The sequence below is a fragment of the Myotis daubentonii genome, chromosome 19 (assembly GCF_963259705.1).
Source record: "Myotis daubentonii chromosome 19, mMyoDau2.1, whole genome shotgun sequence".
NCBI lineage: Eukaryota > Metazoa > Chordata > Mammalia > Chiroptera > Vespertilionidae > Myotis > Myotis daubentonii.
In genome coordinates this window covers 23067179-23088461 of record NC_081858.1, presented here as the reverse complement: position 1 = coordinate 23088461, position 21283 = coordinate 23067179, and positions in this window count along the sequence as shown.

Below are 21283 nucleotides of genomic sequence, written 5' to 3'. Positions count from 1 at the left end.
AATATGAGATATAATTTTTTAAAAATCTACTCAGAAATTTTATTCTAATTTAAAATATAAAATTATAATGATATGACCTGTAATTATTAAATAAGCTAAGAATAAATATTGCTCACATTTCCTATTGCTTACTTTGTTAATTTTCACTGGTAAGCTGGTCTTGTTATCATCATCATCCCCATTTTACAGACCAGGAAACCAAGGCTCAGTCACACAGAACAGGTAGAGCTGGGACTTGAAACCTGTCCATGTCTTAGACCCTGTGCTACCCTTTTCTATGAGGCAAATGGGCCAAACGAGTCTCAGAGAAGTGGGGTAAAAGTCCCCAGGCTGAATAGCAAGTAAGAACAGATTGAGGACTAGATTTCTTGTCTAGCAGCTTTCCCTTCCTCCAATTTAATATGGGGATTCTGACTCACTTCAATATTTGTCTGCATAACACTCATTAGGAAATATAAATATGCTTTCCTCCATCATCTCAAAAACAGTAAGCCAACTCACACTGAGAGAGGGCTTACTGTGTTGCAGGCATTCTGCTGGGTGCTATGTGTTATTTCATTTAATCCTCGCAATACATGTTAGGTGGAAGATATGTCACCATTTCCACTTGTGAGAGAAGGAATCTGAGGCTCTGAGAGGTGAGATTACTTTTCTAAGGTTACATAGCAGGAAGTGGTCCAAACTGGATTTGGACCCAGGTCTGTCTGAAACTATCAAGCCTTTGCACTGAACTCCAAAGCTAAAGAGATACTGTTGTTGGTTTTCCTTTACTTCACTTTACCAGTGTCCCAGGCTGCCTCCATCTATGGTAATTAAGAGGTGACTATGCCCTCACTGGTTTGGCTCAGTGGATAGGATGCCAGCCCATGGTTGGAAGGGTCGCAGGTTTGATTCCAGTCAAGGACATGTACCTTGGTTGCAGACTCAATCCCCAGCCCTGGTCGGGGCATGTGTGGGAGGCAACTAATCGATGTGTCTCTCTCACATTGATATTTCTCTCTGTCTCTCTCCCTCCTTTCCACTCTCTCTAAAAATCACTGGAAAAATGTCCTTGGGTGAGGATTAACAACAATGAAAAAGAGATGACTGCTGTAATACAGCCTGTCACACCTGGAAGTTACATTAGAAAGGAGTTGGCTTCCTTGATGTATTTTCTGGTTGGCATACTGTTTTATCGTCTCCTTGATGCGCTGTGTTGTAAATCAGGAGGCTCTTAGAACTTGTTGAAATGGACATGGGTCCCTCAACCAGCAGTTTGAAAAACACTCTCTTCTTTGCCTTTTTTGGGCTGTCATTCCTTTGGTGATTCTAGAGAGAACCAGATTCCTTTCTGACCAAGAAAATATCTTTGGTTTACCCTCTATGTTCAATTCAAAAGTAGTTGAAAACAATGTTTTATTTCTTTGCCATGTTGCCAAAGACATTGAATAAATGGAAAGAGGTCAAGAACTAGATGCTGTCCAAAGAATGGAGAGGATGACTCCAAAGTTCATGTTCACATTAGCAATGTTGGTAACTGGCTTCAAGTAAGTTACGTTGCTCTCTGCCTTCACCAAATAAAATAAGCGGGCAGGTTTTAATTTTACAAGGATACTTGGATTTTGCACTTGGGACCAACAGAAGTGACTTTTGTTTTTGCATCACAGGGACCTTTGCATTTTACTTCTCCATCTATGTCAGACATCACTAATCAATCAAGGCACTGTGGCCTGCTCAGACCAGTTGTGATCTTAAAATCCTTCCCAGTAGAGGGCGCCAGGAAGCCTCTGCCACTGATCAAAATTGGATTAGAGGTGAAATCAATCTGTTGAGTGTATCAGGATGCTGTTTTATGTCCTTTTTTAGTTTAGGCATCCGCGTTTTCCTATCAGACAGCCCAGATACAGGCCATACTGGATTGAGTTAAGATGCTAATCAAGGCATCTGATGGGAAAACAAATTTTTAAATGATGAGAAATGAAGGCCTAGGGCAGTGATTTGTGGAAGGTCATACAGCCAGTAAGTGAGGAAGGAGATTTAGTAGATTTAGGAGTCAGACAGACCCAGATTCTTGTCCTGGTTATACCATTTCCTCATTTGGTAATGTTGGTTAGGCAAGTCATTTCAAATCCCTGAGCCTAAATTTCCTCATCTGTAAAATGGGAATATAATGCTACCTACCTCATTGAACTATGGTGAGGATTAAAATAAAATACTGCATATAAAATGCCTAGGAAAGGGCTTGGTAAGTAGATAGATTGCCTAATAAATGCAATCTTTTTATCCAGTTTTCTTAAAAATATTTTATGCACACAAAAACTTAATACACATCGTTATGGAATCTGACAACTTTGTGGAATGGGTGCCACTACTTCCATTTTACAGATCATGAAATGGAGACTCAGAAGTAAGATGGCTTTCCCAACTTCATATGGAACATAAATAGAAGAGCTAGAATTCAAATGTCAAATATGGAAGGCACAAGCCCTTGCTTCCTTAAAGTCTTATTCAGATATCTCTACTTCAATGAGATGTAACATTACCATCCTCTTAAAATTTCAACTTCTCCTTGCATATCTGTTCCCCCTTACCATGCTTTATTCTTCTCTCCAAAGCACATTTTGCTTTCTCACACACTATCTTACTATATAATTTATTTGCTATGCATATATTTTGATGTCTGTCTCACTCTTACTTAACTGTTAGTCCCACAGAGCAGGGAATTTTATTTTGTTAACTGCTGCATTCACTGGTCTGAGTACAAAGTGCTCAATAAATATTTGCTGAATAAATGCATGAAGTCTCCCTTGCTCTAAAGTTTCTTTTTTATACCATATCATGTCCTAAATGTTTTATAATCAGAGGTATCATTTGTTAAATGCCTACTATGTTCTAGACATTGTAGAGGCATCATAAATATAGTGACGCTTAATTTGACCGCAAGCTATCAAGGAAAGGATATTATTCAGGCTTTGCAATTCAGGAAACTAACACTCAGAGAGGTTTTATAACTCCATGCCCATCAGACAGCTATGAGGGGGAGTCAAATCTAGGTCAGTTGCATTCCAAGACCTGCTCTCCTTCCCCAGTGCATTTCAAATTACAAGACCTGGCTTCATTCTCAGCAGCTGTTCATGATCATCAGCCTAGGACCCAAATTTTTGTTTGAGAACCAGACCCTTAGCTAAAAAAAAACAAAAAACTCATCAGACCTCTTGAGCGGACTCTATTGTATACATATTCCAGGGTTGGAGCCCACCAAAACTTACTGAAAGAGAATCCTCAGGGTTAGAGAAAGTATGGGGAGATGAGGTATCTAATATTTCTCTCTCTCTCTCTCTCTCTCTCTCTCTCTCTCTCTCTCTCTCAATATATATATAAACTATATATATAAAAGCCAAAACAACTGTTCAACATTTCAACTGGTAGCTATGATGCACAATGACCACCAGGGGGGCAGACGCTCAATGCAGGAGCTGCCCCCTCGTGGTCAGTGTACTACCACAGCGGGAGTGCCGCTCAGCTGACTGACAGGCGCCAGACACTGGGCTCACAGCTGGCGAGCACAGCTGCACAGCACAAGCCTCTCCTGCACCCACAGCCACTTCTCAGTCATGGGCGCACCAGTATTGCTCTAGGATGGGCATACGGAGACCGCAGTGGAGTGGCAGCGAGCCTACCCAGCAGTGGTGGCAGGGGCAGCAGGGTCAGGATGAGCAGGAGAGGCGCAGCGCCTGGCCTGGACTCAGACTCCTCTCTGGCCACCTGCCCCATCACGCACTACTACATCCCTTGGGGGATGTTGGACTGACTGCCGGTTTCAGCCCGATCCCCTGCAGGCCAGGCTGAGGGACCCCACTGGTTCACGAATTCGTGCACCGGGCCTCTAGTTTTTAATAAGAACCTAGGAGATGTCTATGATCAGGCTGATCTAGAAAAGAGCAATATAATTCATCCATTTATCCATCCATCCATTTCCGCATCTTTAAAATGAGGATAATAGCAGTACCCAGCTTAATGGTTCTTGTAAAGATTAAATGAGGAAATATGCTTAAAACAGTGACTGCCACTTTGTAAAAGCTCATTAGCACTTATACTTGGGTACCTCCTATGGGCCTGGTGCCCTTCAGGGAAACAGCAGAAACAGACAGACAGGGCCTGGCCACCTAGTTGGCATAGCACAAATTTTCACATCAGACAAAACTGGATTGAACTCCTGCCCTTTCCACTCAACTCAGGTGTGAAGATGAACAAGCTACTGAATTCTCTCTGGATCCATTTGCCCAAATGCGAAGTGGGGATAATAAAATTATTAAATGACAACAATGTTTGGAGGTGACTGAGACTCAGAGAGGCAAAACAACTGCATGAGGTCACACAGCTAGTAGATAGCAGAGCTGGAATTTGAACCATCGATTAGACTCTGGGTTACTTGCCATGTTACTCGGCTTCCCACAGAGAGAGGTGGCTGCGAAACTCACAGGGAAAAGGTGGAAAGAATTACAAACCCAGTGGAGGCTTCACCCAACTGGTGAATACCCGCCAACTGAAGCACATTACACTGACGCCTGCGGACGCGCCTCTGTGACCAAAAGCTGTCCAGGCTTACCTCATTTCCATTATCTTCACACAGAGCCAGGCTTACCAAGTTTTCCTGCAACACAGGAATTTGGAGAGCCCCTTGGAGAGATTAGGTTTCTCTCATCTCGCCAGGCACAAGTAGAGTTTGGGAGACATGAAAGGCAGCAGTTTATTTCATAAATAGATAACGGCAAGCCATTTAGAGGGAGCAGTGGCAGGAAGATGAAAAAGCTATTAATGCAGTTGGAAGCTCATTTCTTTTGGAGTGGTCAGCAGCCAGCGAAGAGGACAAAAATGAGAAAATATTGCAATGGGTGCTCCTGACAACACAAATTATTCAGGAGATATTAAAGTGCACTGTTCACCATCGTAAACATTTTTTTTTATGTTTATGATATCTGTTCAAAGGCATCCTGATAGATGAAACCCAAAAACATTTATAGGTGTGCCTGTGTGTATGTGTGCGTGTGTGTATGTGTACTTGCATTACTTTTGTTCCAGTACCCTATGGATATCACTACTTTGAGTTGATGTACTCAACAGTGGCTAGGCTGGGCTTACATAACACTAAGTGAAGTCCAGGTGCCTGTCCCCTGGGTAACTGCACTGTTGATGTCTGCTGTGCTACAGATGGGGTTCTGGGATTCTGGGAGAGGACTGATGGGGGTGGGTGGAGCTCTAAATCTGGGAGGAGAGAGACCAGGAGGAGCACGCATATGAGAAGAATGTAGCAACATTTCCCAGTGTGTGTTGGGGAAACTGCGTGTTCCCACCCAAGGTGTGTGTGTGGGGGGTTGCGGGGGGGGGGGGGGGGCGGGGGGCGCCAGGAAAACAACAGGATTGGGAAATCCTTGGCCTTCTTAATTAATTTCCCTGAGCCTTGAGTTTCTCTTCTGTAAAATAAGGACAAAAAATACACACCTCATAGCGTTGTGATTCATTAAATTAGATAATATATGCCAAATAACAGTGCCCAGCCCCCAAACTAGATGATGATTATGTAAATGCCCTGGGTCTGGGAAGGAGGTTTTTCTATAGACTTCTCTCCTGCTTATCAGGGACCATGTGGGCCAGGATTCAAACCCCTAGTTAGTTATAAAGTTGTCCATTGCCCAGCATTTAACTTTCTCAACTCTCACTAGGGGTGTCTTAATCTATAAATAGAGCATTAGTTTCATGAAGGCAGAGAATGTCTAATTCATGTGTAATTCCCTATTTTTTGACAAAATGTTGTAAATACCTACGATTGTATGGTTAAAATATAGGGTATATATTAGGGAGTTGAAGCAATTAAACTTGCACAGGTATGATGATGTCATGTACTAATGACCAGGCTGAGTATGGACCCTCTCTTATGTACAGTGGGGAGTCATGGAAGCTTTTGAGCAAGGGAGTGGTATGGTCAGCCCCAGACTGTATAATAACAATGATTATATTATTGACAGCCATGACAATGGTGGCAATAACAGGGAAATTTGAGCTCTTCCTTGGTACCCCAAACTGTGCTAAATCTTTTACACCCATCATGGTATTTAGTCCTCACAATGATCCTTGGAGCTTAGAATGTTGGATAATTGGCCGTGTGCTGGATGAATTGAAGGGCAGAATGACTGGAGTCTTTTGAGACTCCATACAGGCCTCACTTAAGGGAGGACAATAAAAATGGAATTGACAAGCTCCCAAGCACGTATCACATATTTGTCAATTGTACTGGTCAGCCAAATACTTCCTTAGTTCAGTAAAACGTTCAACCAAATCAATGTAATCCCTTATGTCGGAAGAGTCAAAGAAATCATGGCTTGTATAGAAAGAACCTTATTAGGTTTTAAGGGAGAGGTGTGACTCATGTGTAGCTGGGTCGTAATGTTCCCAGAGAGGAGATTCTAAGAAGTGTCTGTGGCAGGGGCTTTGCACAGTGTAATGCATGAAGTAGCCGATTTGGGGCAATTTTCTCCCAGCTACAGGAGGAAGAGGGCGAGAGAGGAGCTTTTTGGCTGGGGAGGAGGAAGAGGGTGAGTAGTTGACCCTATTTCTCCTGCCTCTCACTCCCTTTCCATGCCCCCATCAGCATGTGGGGCTGGTAAACAAGGACCCTATTTCCCTAGGAGGTTCCTCTAGGCCTGTATCTGCAGTTCCAGCTGAGATTGATGAACTTTCAAATGATGAGGTTTCTGGGGGCATTTATTGACATATAAATCAAAATCCAATTTATGTGAAGGAAAATCCCAGCTGGTTTACATGGCAGGATTATGAAACAGTTTTTGCCTTGTGCACAGCCTCTTAAAGCCATAGGATATAAAATGATGTTACCTTTCACAAAGACGGCTTGGCTTTTTAACTTCTGCTGGCATTTTCCGGGTATGATCCTGGTCCTGGATTGTTTGAACACTTCCCATATATAGGACTTTCTGAGGTTCCCAACTTTTGCCAGTGGTCTGACTGAAGGGAAGAAAGAAAATGAAATGTACTGAGTGCCTGCTGTGTTCCAGGCACGTCCCTACAATATCTTCTTTTAAGCCTCACAGCTATCAGCAGAGTACTTGACCTTACTCTCAACCACGTGACTGTCTTTCTGTTCTGGTTCTGAGAGGGTGTATTAGTTATCTATTGTTGCATAACAAATTACCACACACTTAGCAGCTTACAGAAACTCACATTTATGATATATATCACCATTCCCATGGGTCAAGAGTCCAGACATAGTTTAACTGGGTCTTCTGCGCAGGGTCTTACTTACAAGGTTGCAATCAAAGTGTTGTCCAGGGCCGTGGTCTCATCTGAGGCTCGAATGGGGAAGGATCTGGTTCTGAGCTCATAAGTTATTGGTAGCGGCCCTTTACTAGTGGGCTGTAGAACTGAGGGTCTCGGTTCCTCTGTACCTGACCTTCCCAACACAGCACTTACTTATTCCAAGCCAAGGAGTGAGTGTATTCATGCAAGATATATGTTACAGTTTTATGTAACATTATCACAGAAGTGACATCATTCCATCATCTTTATCATATTTATTGGTTAGAAGCCAGTCGCAGGTTCTGCCCACACTCAAGGGGAGTGGGTTACACAAGTCATGAGTACCAGGAGGTAGGGGTCCTATGGGAGCCATCTCAGAGTCTGTCTGTCCCAGAAGAGTTAAAACACTCCAGGTCACTCAGCTAGTTGTTTGTAGCGTTAGGATTTCACTTTAGTGGCTACACTCTTAACATTAAGATGTCCCTTCAGCTGATTTCAGCTGTGAATTCCAAAGCAAAGTTGCTCCTGGGATATTTAACTTGAATGATGAAGCCCGGATCATTTGTTCATCTCTGGAGCTGCTGTGGGTCATCAGCACTCAAATTATTAAAACTGGAGTGCAAGTGAGGCAGCTCTTCAAAGGACTACTGAGGTATCATTACCCCAAATGGTGAAGGGATCCTGAGTGTGTCTCTCCTGATAGACACAGACCTCCACAGGCTGTTTTCTGATGGAGAACACATTCTCAGATGGAGCTCAAGTGATCCACTGTGGCCTTGGGGAGAAACTCACGTAGCTGCTCAGGGGTAAACGCTGTCTATCACAGGTCTCTCCTTGTGGTTACCCTTCACAAAAGAGGTTTCCTCATCTGTCCTAACAGGGTATTGCTGCTGTGTTTTCACTTCTCCACCAGCACTCACAGCCTCCAATTTGATGTTCGGAGTGCTTCAAACTCATGGGTCTTGAATAAGACTTGTATGGACTCGCACATGGCTGTCATGTGTAGTTGTATGGCTTGTGTACCTCATAAGGAATGCCTGGCTGAGAGGGTGAGTGGTCATATACAAAGCCCACACATTGAGACCTTGTTGCCCATGGCAGTGAATGCACTCAGCACCCCTTCCCCTTCTTTTAGTAAGAACACCCCAGTTGAGTTTTATTGGATTTAAAGAGCCTCCTCCTTTCACTCTTCAGCCTTCATACCACTCACTAAGCCAGGAAAGGCTGTTTCTGCCTGAGTGAAGAGGCACCTTCCCCACTTCACATACGGAGACCCATCCAAGCTTGCAGCAGCCTTGATGACTCTGTTCAGGGTAGACAGCCTTCTGCTGGCCTGGGGTCATGACATAATCTGCCCAAGCTGACTTTGATAGCCAGCAACTCAGTTTTTAAACCCAACTGACAGCTGCCCGATCGAGGTGGAAATTCTCCTTTATCATGCAACCTAAGCTCCTTTCTCATGCTGCCCCTAAACTCCTAAGTCCATATGTAGAATCATTTAAGTAAAGAATGAACAGCTACAGCTGTCATATGCCTTTAAATAAACCTTAACATCGACAGCCAAGGTTGGGCTCAATGCTGATTTTCAGTCCTAAAGGCTGTGCGAGGGGAGTGAGTAGTGAAAAATCACATTAAACATATGCAATCAACACCAGCTTTCGTCCAATTAAATTCAACCGATCACAGGTGTTTATATAGATTACACACACACACACACACATACACACACACATGTTCCCCAACAACTCACTTCCTTTAAAATGTGGTATTTGGAAAACATAGCAAGATGAGGTCCATGCGCCACTCACACTGAAATTATCTAAAATCTTTAATAAAAATGTAGATTCTCTATCCCACCCTCAGGCTATGAATCCCAGTATTTTAGGAGAGGGAGCCCAGGTACCTGAGTTCTAGCAAATACCCAAGGCGGCTTTATGCCTACTGCCTTGCACCACTGCTGTGCAAGGCTATGCAGTATTCTGGGGGCTCCTGGATTGCTGAGATGCACTGCTCTAGTATAGTGTTCATATTTTTTGACAAGGTCCAGGTGACTCTAACATGCAACCACGTAAGATTCATGATGAACGTGGAGGTAGACTTCAATTTGTTACTGTCCCAGACTCTTCTACCAAATGAGTTTCTCCCGGGCAGATACCATGTCTGATTCAGGTCATTTCTCCAGTATTCAGTAAACGTTGAATAAAAGAATGAATATGTGATTTAAGTAATAATACGGCAGCCAGTGCTTATTTGTTAAAATAGACCAGGTGGTAGATTAAAGATGGCTGCAGACTCTTCATCATGCCTCCCATGGAGAAGTGGGAGTCCAATCCTCTTTCCCTTGAGTCTGGACTGGTTTTGTGACTTGCTTGACCAATAGAATGTGGTGAAAGGGATGCTGTGTGGTTTCTGGGGTCAGGTTCTGAAAAGCCTGTAGTTTCTGCCTGGGTCTCTTGGAATGTTCACTCTTAGGCCAATACAGCCCCAGTGTGCTCCTAGTGGACTTCTGACACTAACTCCCTGCCAGTACTAACTCTAGCCATCCTGACCGGTCAAGCTTAAGTGAACCTGCACATGAATGCAGCCACCCAGGGACCAGCTGACACCAGGTGAAGCATAAGAACCACCCAGGTAACCTACAGGACAGTGAAAGATAATACAGTATTTTAAGCCACTATATTTGGGGTATTAAGCACCACTAGATGACAGACAGACAACCGGGACATTCGTACTTGGAAAACTTAGATGATGAGGGAGACTCAGCAACTCCTTATAGTCATTGCTGAGAGCTGCTCCTGGGAGGAGGCGAGTAGGTGTTTATTCCCCAGCATTTTCGGTTCTGCAATGAGACAGAGCAGGCTGGGTAGGCAGAGGAAGAATTCTCACAAAGAATCGGACGAGTGGGTGGCCGGAAGTCAGTTGGCCAGCTGGATGTACAGAAATGATAGGTGGTGAGGGAGTATGGGGGTGCAGGGGGCACACCAGCATCTACTGTACCCGGACTGAGGAAGCAGCTACTCCGTTCTGGATAGTTGTAGCCACGCAGAAACATTACTAAGAGTTATCAAATCTTGTGCCTCAAGAAGGTTGGATCTAGACATGAAGTTTCATGATTTTTGAAAGTTGGCAGTTAATTCATTTTTTTAAAAAAAAAATCTGTGCACCCAAATCATGCAAGTCAAACAAAAACACGTGTGTGGAGCAGACATCTTGATCAGTACAAGATGGAATGGAGAGAGCACTGAGCCACATGTAATATTTCTTAGAGTGGGAAGACGTGGCAAGACAGAAGGAAGTGGGTCATGACCTTAACTTTAAATGACAGATTTAGATGGAAGTGGCTTTCGAGCCAGGGAACCCACATGGATGAGGGCCCAGGAGGTGGCGAAGTTGGTAGGACTGCAGGGAAAGTGGCTGGTTAATAGAGGCGGCTAGTCAATATGAGGGAAAATAACATTAATCTTACCTGTATAAACAGAGAAGTGTGCTAATTGGCCACATTAACTGCATATATAATTTTCACTTCTTCACTCTTAGGAGTCTGGTGGCAGGAAATAGAATGCTTATGTCTTGGCAAGAATCATGCACTGAAGATTATAGCCTCGGAAAGAAAAACAACTGTGTTTATTGATTGGGATCCTGCCTGCTCTCTGTTGGCTAGGCTCATTATCTAAATGTGAAGCTTTGTCTTGATCTTTATCTATAAGCAAACTATGTTAAAATGGTATCATTGTATTGAATTTCCCATACCCTACATTTCATAGCAGGGAGTCAGGAAAGGACTGCATAGCCTACACTCAAGCAAAATGATTTTACTTCGCCTAATGTCCTGGCTGAGTGACCTTGAGCAAGTTACTGACCCTCTCTGTGCCTCTGAACTGTCATCTGAAAAGGGGAGATGGTGACAGAACCTACTTTACCCCATGGCTAAGATGAGTGAGATAAGACCTGTAAAGCTCTTAGCCCAGTGTCTGGTACAAGTCCTTGATAAATCAACATTTATTGATTTTTAGCAGATCTTACCTTTGACAACTGAAGTCTCAGGAGAACTACCAATTCATGAATTTACCCCATGTTTGTGCCTGATACAGACACGAGATATTGCTCACCTTTACTTCTAATCCACTTCCCAGATCACATAACCCAGAAGTATGAACTGGCTCTTCCATTTCTCTCTAAAAGAATGGTTAGATATCATGAGACTAGTTAAGAGACTGGTTGATGTGGTCATGCAAGTCTAAACTAGAGTGATGGTAAAGAGGGAATAGATTGAGACATATTTAAGTGGCATAAGCACCAGGACCTGGAGACTAAATGAAGAGGAGGGAATGGGATGTCAAAAATGCCTCTAGGGTGTTGGTAACTGGATAGGTGGCAGATGGAGCAGTTTTGTGGGGCAGGGAGTATGTATAGTAGAGATGCTTACCTATTAGCTGTTTCTTCCTAACCAGGCCATACACCTTTATAAATTAAACTCAAGTAGCTCAATTGATCTTGCCAGTCGTTCTTACTGAAGTGGTAATTACTCCAGGAGGCGAGTTGGGCAAATTCTCATGAGGACATCCTCCTGAAGATGCCCTGTTTCCTGCACAAACTTCAAACCCAACACAGCACGATTCATTCATCGTCTGCTCTGTATTGCTTGCTGTGCCCATTGGGTTGATTCAAGAAAACATGGTCCCCACCCTCTCGTATCTTCTCATCTAAGTGCAAATCCTCCTGTCTTCTGTGGGTGCCTGCACCAGAATAAGAATTAGCTAGTGCTGGTTAGCAAAATGCCCTGAAGATCCAGTGGCTTAAAATAGCCACCAGTTATTTAGCTTAGAATCCTGCCATGGGTGGTCTAGGCTGGACCCAGCTGAGTTAGAGTTTCTTGCATCTATGTTCAGTTACAGGTTGGGTAGGCAGCTTGATTGACCCTGGCTGGATTCTCACATATGTGAGGCCGCAGCTAGGTAACTGTTCTGGAATGACTCTGGTCTCTTATCCTCCCATGGGCTAGCCCAGGCTGTTCACCTGGCAGCCAGGAAGTTTCCCAGGGAGAATGCATGGAGGGTGTACAGTCTCTTGAGGCTTATAACTGTCACAGAATCACTTCTGTGTTCTATTGCCCAGGACTAGTCACGAGGTCCAGTGCAGATTCCTGGAGGGGGAAACAGGTTCCACCCCTTGATGGGAGTAGCGGCTGGAGTCTTATTGCCAAGGGCATCCCAAATGATGGAAACAGACCTATTATCTTTCCAAGCCAAACAGAAGACTTGAGACCTGCCCGTACCAGTGAGGTGATTCACTTTGTCCCCTTTGGCTACTGGGCCAGTCCATTTTTTCCATTTTCTGATTGAGGCCATCCTCTCCTTTTCACCCCACAACCCCCTCTGGGACAACAGCCTGGGATTCTCTGTACCATGCCAAAGAAATAAAATGTTAGCGGAGTTCACTGTGACCCTGCAGGCCAGTGCTCGTCCCCTCGTTTTCTCACCTCCTCCTCCTCACAGTTGCCTTTGGCAGGGCTGGTCTACGCTATTAATAAACCTTCCCCTCAGCACTTTCTCTGGAGGGAATGACATCAGATAGGCTCCATCTTTCTCCCAGCCTCACTCCTGTCCTGCTGGAGAGAAGGTCTCCTGACATGGAGATAAGAAATCCCAGACATCAGTGCCGTGCAGGGAAGCTCGGGGTTCAAATTCTTCAGGAAAGGTCAAGTCACTTCTCTTGCAGTGTTTGGAAATAGAAGGGCCAACCTGATGTGCTCTCTCAATGGTTGGGACCACAGATGAGTGGATGGTGCTGCGTTAGTCAAGAGAATATTGGGCTGCCAGGACTGTAGGAAACAGTTCTTCCAAATGGCTGCAGCAAACAGCCTAATGTACAGGGAGGCACTGCATGCCTTTCGAGCCCAGGGCCTCCAGAAGGACTGGAAGAAGGGAATGGAAGGCTGTCAGGATCTCCAGGACAGGGCTGTCACTAGGATGTGTTGGCCCCAAGGCAAATGTTTTCTAGGGGTTTCCTGCCTCTGTCAGAACGTGAGTTGATCTAAATCAGCGTCTGGACACCATTCTGTGGACCAGATGCATGCAGCATCATTAAAGAAATGAGGCTCCTGGGCCCAGGACCACCCCAATCTTTGGGTCATCTGGTCGACCTGACACATGGGATGAAGGATCCCAGCAGGGGAGGAACAGAGACTGGAGCTCAAATGGGCCCTCATCTGGGCTTAGGCAGTCTTGCCTAGGTGGCACTGCCAGACCCAGCAGGTTCCACGCTCTAGAGAGGGGACTTAGAAAGTTTCCAGGAAAGCAAGAAGGCATTCTAAAGTGCAAACTTTCCTCAGGTGTGGAGCATGGGCAGGGGTCCTGCTACCCAAGGTCTAAGGGAGGGGGGTAAGAGGGAGGGAGGTGTCTCTGTTTCTTTGTCTCTATCTCTGCCACATGCTTCCTGGGCCTCAACTTTGTTTTCGGTTTCGTTCTTCTCTCTCTAAACCTGTCTACAGACCGGCTTCCTGGAGGAAGACACCCCTTTTCTCCAGTGCAGCCTTGGCTGCCCAGCTTACACCACTGCCAACATACAGCACAGATGGGCCAGCAGCTCTCAATCTTAACTGCAACATTCTGGGAAGGACAGTCTTATTGGTTCATCTGCTATCAGGTCTATATGCCTGGTCCAATCACCAGCAGCAGAGGGAGGAGCATAATGCAGATAACAGAATAAACATGACCGCAGTTCTCAGAGGAGGGGGCTGGCGATAGGTGGGGAAAACGCCTTCCAAGTATTTACCAGAGTTTATCAGGAAAAGCAGGGCTTCACCCTGGGCATTTCAACATCCAAAGCATTCTAGCAGAGCAATGGTGCAACTGAACACCATTCTTCGCAGACCCACCTGAGGGGCTGACCAGGACCACATGATCCTGGTGACCAGGAGGGAGGCTTAAGTGAGATCCACAAGTGGACTTCAAATATTTTCAGTTTACTCTTTGTAAATTGGGTTGCAGTCCCCAGAGAAAGTGGGAGCATTCTGCCTGCAGACAAGCTGAGATGAACAGCAGGCCACCCTCTCAACAGCCAGGTGTGGAGTGCATGCACATGCACGTTCATAAAAACGGGCAAATTACTGGGATGAAAGCAGGTTAATTGGGATATTGGATCCCTTGGGCCTATTCAGGGCACTTGCTCACAGACTCTAACTGGGTAGCACTTGGGACTGCTTGGAACTGAGCAGGTGCTGTCATTAGCCCAGAATCCCATCTCAGCAGATTCATTCATGGGCCACCTGCTGCTCTGTCCGAATGTGCTGATGCAGCATAGAAAGAGTCCCAGGGTCAAGTGTGGAGTGGCTGAATGAGCTGCAGGAGAAGGGATGATCCAGGGGGGAGGTGAGAATGGACTTTAACTGTCTGAAGGGCTGTCATGTACAAGGGTCAGCAAAACTGAGAGTAGAGAGTGATAGTTACAAGAGAGCAGATTGAGTCTGATATAAGAAATGTTTTCAAAAACCAAGATTCTTATACCAATGGGATTAGGTGGTTTTATAAAGTGGTGAGCCCCCTGACCCTTCTAAGGATGCCATCAGAATGGAGCAGGATCGGTGATTCTGTTTGTCCTACAGCCAAGAAAAGAATACCGAATTGCTCATCAGTATTCATCAATATAGAAAGAAAACAGCCACAACAACTAAACAACCATGAGTGCCTTGGTATAACCTATCCAACAGTCACAATTTGTTCCGATCTCCTCTAGCGGTCTGTGGCCCTGCACACCTGCCTCTCATGGCCTGTCTTTTTCTTTCACTCTTTCATTTTCTTCATTCTGTACTCTCACACCTCTTTCAAAATCGGAATAAGATGTCCTGGATCAGTTTGGATGAAGTCACCAGGGTTTCCCCAGGGTGTGTGTAGGGGGAATTAGGAGGTGGGGGTGGAGGGGCGAATTGTGCTTAATGGTTGTTCAGGACCATGGACAGCAACGTGTACTTGCATGTCTCCCAGCAACTGAGGTTAGGCTCCATCCAGGTTGTCAGGGGCCATGTTAAAGCAGACGTTTTGGGCCACCTGCCCTAACTGATATACTATATATAGCAGTGATGGCGAACCTTTGAGCTTGGCGTGTCAGCATTTTGAAAAACCCTAATTTAACTCTGGTGCCGTGTCACATATAGAAATTTTTTGATATTTGCAACCATGGTAAAACAAAGATTTATATTTTTGATATTTATTTTATATATTTAAATGCCATTTAACAAAGAAAAATCAACCAAAAAAATGAGTTCGCGTGTCACCTCTGACACGCGTGTCATAGGTTCACCATCACTGTACTACCATCAGGTATCTTATATATCCATTCACTGCATTCATTCATTTGTTCATTCTCTCACATGGCTCCAGAGAAAGAGAAGGATGGAAAACAATTATCTGGTGACTTGTGATTCTCAAAAGGTATAGTGGTTTCCCCCATCATTGAGATCCACAGGATTCCCTTTTAGCCACGGGGCAGACCCTCAGGGGATGTGTGTCTTGGCCTCAGCCAGAAATGGGGTCAGTCTCTGTGAGTTACCAGATCGACTGTCTCAGTCACAGCCCCCATGGCTTTGAGGAGGCAGATGTCAAGCAGCACCAATAAATTAGACCCCAGTGGTGCTTGCTTTACTGAATCGCTCAGTTTAATGAATCTTTCCTTGACACACAAAATTCTACTTGCTCCATCAGCACATGTGACCTGGTTGGTGTGAATAATTCAGTGTTTTGCAAGGGTTCTGACTCCCACTGAGAATGCAGCACTGGCAGAGATTGTTAACTAATCCTATGGAGCAGAACCGAGCTCTGGTTCACATCTGAGTCAGAAAACCCTTGGGAAAACAGTAAAAAGAGAATAAAAAATAAAAATACTTCCCCCAACTAACAAGAGAAACACTCTCCCTACTTCTTCCCAACACACACACACACATCAATGTGCAGCTCTTCTCTCCTCAAAGCCTTAAATCTAGTCTGGGGAGATTTGGGTCCAAAAGAAATTTCTAAAGATGAATTTCCAATTGAAGAATTTTAAGTGAAAAAGTCCAGTTCTGGATGGGTGTGCTGGCCGTCTCTGCCCAGAATGGGATCTGGAAAAATGAGACAATCCTGACCACCCACAGCTCCAAGGAGGACTTCTTTCCCCTTCTTTCTGTCCAGGTAACTTGGGAAAGTCACTCCCTCTTCCTGGCACATTTATAAAAGTAGAGTGTTGGAGTAGAGATCAGAAACCCTTAACCAGGGACTCCGGGTGGTCCATGTGTGGCCAGTGAAGTCTCTGGAAAGCAGTAATTTGCCCTTATCCATGGGAGGCCCATTCCAAGACCCCCAGAGGATGCCTGAAACCGTGGATAGTACTGAGCCCTATGTATACTCTGTTGTTTCCTATCCATACATAACTATGATAAAGTTTAATGTATAAAGTAGGCCCAGCAAGAGATTAACAACAAAAACTAACAATAAAATAAGGAATTATAACAATATCCTGAATTCAAAGTTATGCGAATGGCTTTGGGGCCATTGGGAAACAAAACAAAGGCTGGTTAACACGAACACTACAATACCACAACAGTCCACCTGACAACCCAGACGGCTACGAAGCGACTAACAGGCGGGGAGCGTGCACAGTGTAGAGAAGCTGGACAAAGGAATGATGCCCTTCCTGGGGGGCATGGAGCAGCATGGAGTGAGATTTCATCCCACTACTCAGAATGGGGAGCTGCTTAAAACTTACAAATTGTTTATTTCTGGAATTTTCCATTTTTGGACTGCAGTTGACTGCAGGTAATTGAAACCATGGGAAGTGGAACTGTGGATGGAGGGGGGAAGGATACAATACTGTGCAGAATTCTGTTCACGTGTGCATTTGGGGAAGGGGAGAGGCCTTAGAGCTCCCATCAGATTCTCAAGTGTCCCTGGCTCCGAAGCTGGAAAACCCCGGGGTGAGACAGTTGCTGAATCTCAGTGCAGCCCTAAATCAGGCCATGATGGCTCTGTGAGTCTGAAGAGTTATGTCTCTATGCCTGGACTGCTCAGTACTTCCATCTTTCAAACTTAAGAGCCAAATTAGGGGGTCAGCCACCGGATGCAGCCAGTTTGTGCTCGTGTGTGGCTTCTATCAGGGGGAGATGTCCATTTTACTTATCCCACAAATATTTATTGGGTCCTCCTGTGTGCGAGGCCCTCTGCTACCCACCGCCCTCGTGGAGCTCACAGCCTAGGAGGCAGACAATGGACAAACACTAACAAATAACTCCGATGACACAGTGTGACAAGAGCTCTGAAGGGTCACGAAGAGTTTTGGTGACAAATTATAAGAAGTGATCTGTGTTTTCTTCACTGTCACATCCCATATGGCCAATGAGTGGTGGCCTCCAAACTAGTGCACCTCTGCCATGTCCCACTGCCACCACCCTAGTCCAAGCCCCCATCATCTCACACCTGAGACCCTCTTCTCTTTGTTTCCATTCTTGCCTGTCAGCTGAAATGGAGAGACCCCTGGAGGAGAGGATAGCATGAGGAGGGTCCAATCTTGTGCTACATTAGATATAAAAATCAAAGAGCACAATTCCTGACCTGAAGAACCCTCAGGCTCTTAAGGGAAAGGAATGGGAGGAGGGGTGCTGCAAGTTCTCCAGGTATTTGAGGCACAGTGGTCCAAAAAGCATTCACCTTCAAAGGTGAGAATTTTGGAGGACAAGACTCACTTTGATGTATAACTTATATCATTGGGGGAAAAATAACATCATTCATTTTCGCATCACACCTGCTGTTGCACAAAACAAAACATAATAGAAGCAGCGCACTCATGGCTGAGACTGTTAATGCTCAGCCTACAACAGAATTCACAACAGTCTAAATAAAGCAAACAAGCCATATCCAAACCCACAAACCAAATTAGGGGTGATTACATCCATTTGTGTTTCAGAAGCACGCTTTGATTTACAAAGGACTATCTCTAAGTGGCATCCTTGGAGTGTTTACAGATCTGTTGCTGCTTGCTGGGAGGGCTGCAGATGGGAAGGGAAGCCTAACACAAAAGCTGTACAATCCCTGGCCAGTTGCAGGCCATTCTAAAGAATGCGTGATGTGATTTAAAGCCATACAGTGGGGGGAATCTACCCATGATGTCAAGAGGTAGGGCCTCACAAAGCTGACACTGCCCGTTTACTAGCATGTTTTTTCTTAAAGTATCTTCTCATGTTGTCTTTTCCATTCATTCATTCATTCATTCATTCATTCAAACATTTATTCACTCACTTCTGCCTTTCCTTAGAGTGCTCTCTCCCCATTGTCTAACTGGTGAACTCCTCCTCAACCTTCAAGGTCCAGCTCCCACTGGCCAATGAGGTGTAAGGCAAGTGTGCCTGGTCGGGGAATTCTGGGAAAAGGTGTCCTTTCTGGATAAAAGTTGTTTCCCCGTGAGAAACGTCTCTTCCTGCCTTTGGATGCAGTTCTGGGAAGCTAAGATGTCTCAAGCAGGAGCCGCCATCCTGGGGCCATGGGAGGGTGGCAGCATAAGAGGATGGAAAGCACCCTAGGCCCTGATGACTCTGTTGTGCCTTTGGGCTAACCAGCCTGGGCCCACTTAACACAGGGATTTGTTCTCTGAATTTGGTCTCTCCCTGGAAAGGGGAGGTTTAGATGTCTGCGGGAGGGTTGGTGAAGGGATTTTTGAGAGCTTCCTAAGACTTGGAAAACCATCCACTTATTTGACAAAAGCCCATGACCTTATGTGGATGGATTTCCTGTAAAGACAATGCACAGACTTCCTTTTTAGATTAATTCAAGTTGGGACGGTATTCCCAAGTGTGGTGAGCGTGTTAAAAAGAGAATTCACTAGAAAGGGTGGTCAGGATAAGCAGTCTCCTTTGTACATGGCTTAGTAGACTTCCAGGTACAAGTGAAGAATGTGCTTCCCAGTGCCTTGCCATGTGACTAACTCTAGCCAATGAGGAGCAAGCTGAAATGGTGCATGTCTTTTCAACCCTAATGTATTTAAGGGCCAGTGTGCCACCTCCACGCTCTCTTCCCCTGCTGCCTCAACCTTCAGAGCTTCTATGGCACAGGTATAAGATGGCACCAGGCATTTAGTCTGGAAAAAGAAGTGCTGTGCTAAGCTACTAGTTTAGGGTTATTTTGTTACCATGTAGTTTATTGTGACTAATACACGGAGTAATATAGTTGGGCAATGTAAACAAGCAGGAAGGAGGACAGAATCCCATCTCTAGTTTCATGAGTATCACTGGACCTCAGCTGGCCATGATGCTCTGTGGGATGACCCCACCTCTTAACCCACTCTTGCAGGGAACTTTCAGTCTTGCACCAATGACTTCCTCCTAGCTTCCTGCAGACTGATAGCTAGAGTGTCCAGAAGGGGCAGATGAGAGGAAACACTTGGAGAGCAATGAACAGGGAGAACCTTCACTCCACACAGTCATATTGACAGATGTCACCCTCGTGGAGAACTTCAGGAAACCACCAAATCTCTGTCTGTCTGTGAGGGGCCGTGCAATTTTCTGCTTCATGTCACTGTCTCCAAAATTTCCGTATCCTTGCCCATGGAAGACAATTTTCATTTTTCAATTGGGCCAGTGGTGTCTTTCCATCAATGACAAATGTATTACCACGCAAGGATAATCCTGTTTGTGACTTTTGTTTCCAGAATTATACTTATTTTTCACAATTAAGTTTCCATAATTAAATATTAAACCGCAATATTTATCCTATATTTATAAAAGTGGAATTGTATTGTCCATGCAATTACAAAAAGTCTGCCTTTTTACTTACAATGTTACAAACATCTTTCCACGCCATTAAAACATTCTTCTACAGTATCCATTTTAATGCCTGCTTAGAGTCCCAACATCTGGATAGATCCTCATTTATTTTACAGATCCCTTGCTGCTGGGCATTTAGGATGTTTCCAATTTTTCAGCACTGAAAAAATATCCTTGTAGCTAATCTTTGCTCATCGCCATTATTTTTTTTACAATAAATCCTTAAAAGGGGATTTCTCCAAAATGTGTGCAAAAAAAAATTAAGGCTTCTGCCCATATTGGTAACTTGCCTTTTCTAGAAAATCTAAGAGGACTGTACTAGTCTACACAGGTGTGAAAGTGTCCCTTTCTCACTCCCCTGCATCACATCCTTAAAACGAGCAGGCAGACACTGAGCAGGTGACAAGCTACTGCTCACCGCACATCTTCACGCACGCTTTGTGTCTTATGATTAATGAGTGCTCCGTAGCTGTTGTTGACTCTATTTTCTTTCCTTTACTCAAATGACCTCAAAGAGATGCATGAACAGGTCTCATAGTGTCTATGTTCCGAATTCCTCTATTAGTTGCATCTTTTGACTCTCTGGGGACTTGGTTTCCTTACAGGTTTTATAATTTTTAATGTGAGCTCATCTTCAGTGAACATTTTTTTCTTTGGGATTCCCAGGGCGCCAAGATTGAAGAAGCTCCATGGCAAAGCCTTGATAGTTACCTTTCTCCCAGGGAATCTTTTACCACCTGTGGTCTGGGGTGGTCAACTCACTCTCATGCCATGTGCTTAAGCAAGTGAGGAGAGCTTTCTAGAGCCCCTTACAGGAGTGGAAAGCCCTTGAGGGTTCCCTGCTTTGGGTTGTACCAGCTCCCATCCTGTGGATGCAGCGCTTCCTCAGGCATTGCTATTATGATTCTCTCCGTGTGTGCAGTTTTGACAGCACGTGGACCATCAGGCTCATTTAGTTTGCTTGTCATTTCTGACACCGGGGCTTCTCTTTTCCTCCATTTTTGTTTTTGATCCAAGCAATGTATTTGAAGCTTTTGATGTTATATTGTATCCGGAATTGTGTGTTCAGAGTGCTGAGGAGGCTCTGATGTCAGCTCAGCTGCTATATTGGCCAGAAGTCTCTGAGCTCTTCCTACACTCTTGGAGCTGATTTGAGGCTCTTTGATGGCAGAGCAGTTGAAGCAACAATCACTGCAATTGTTAAGAAGT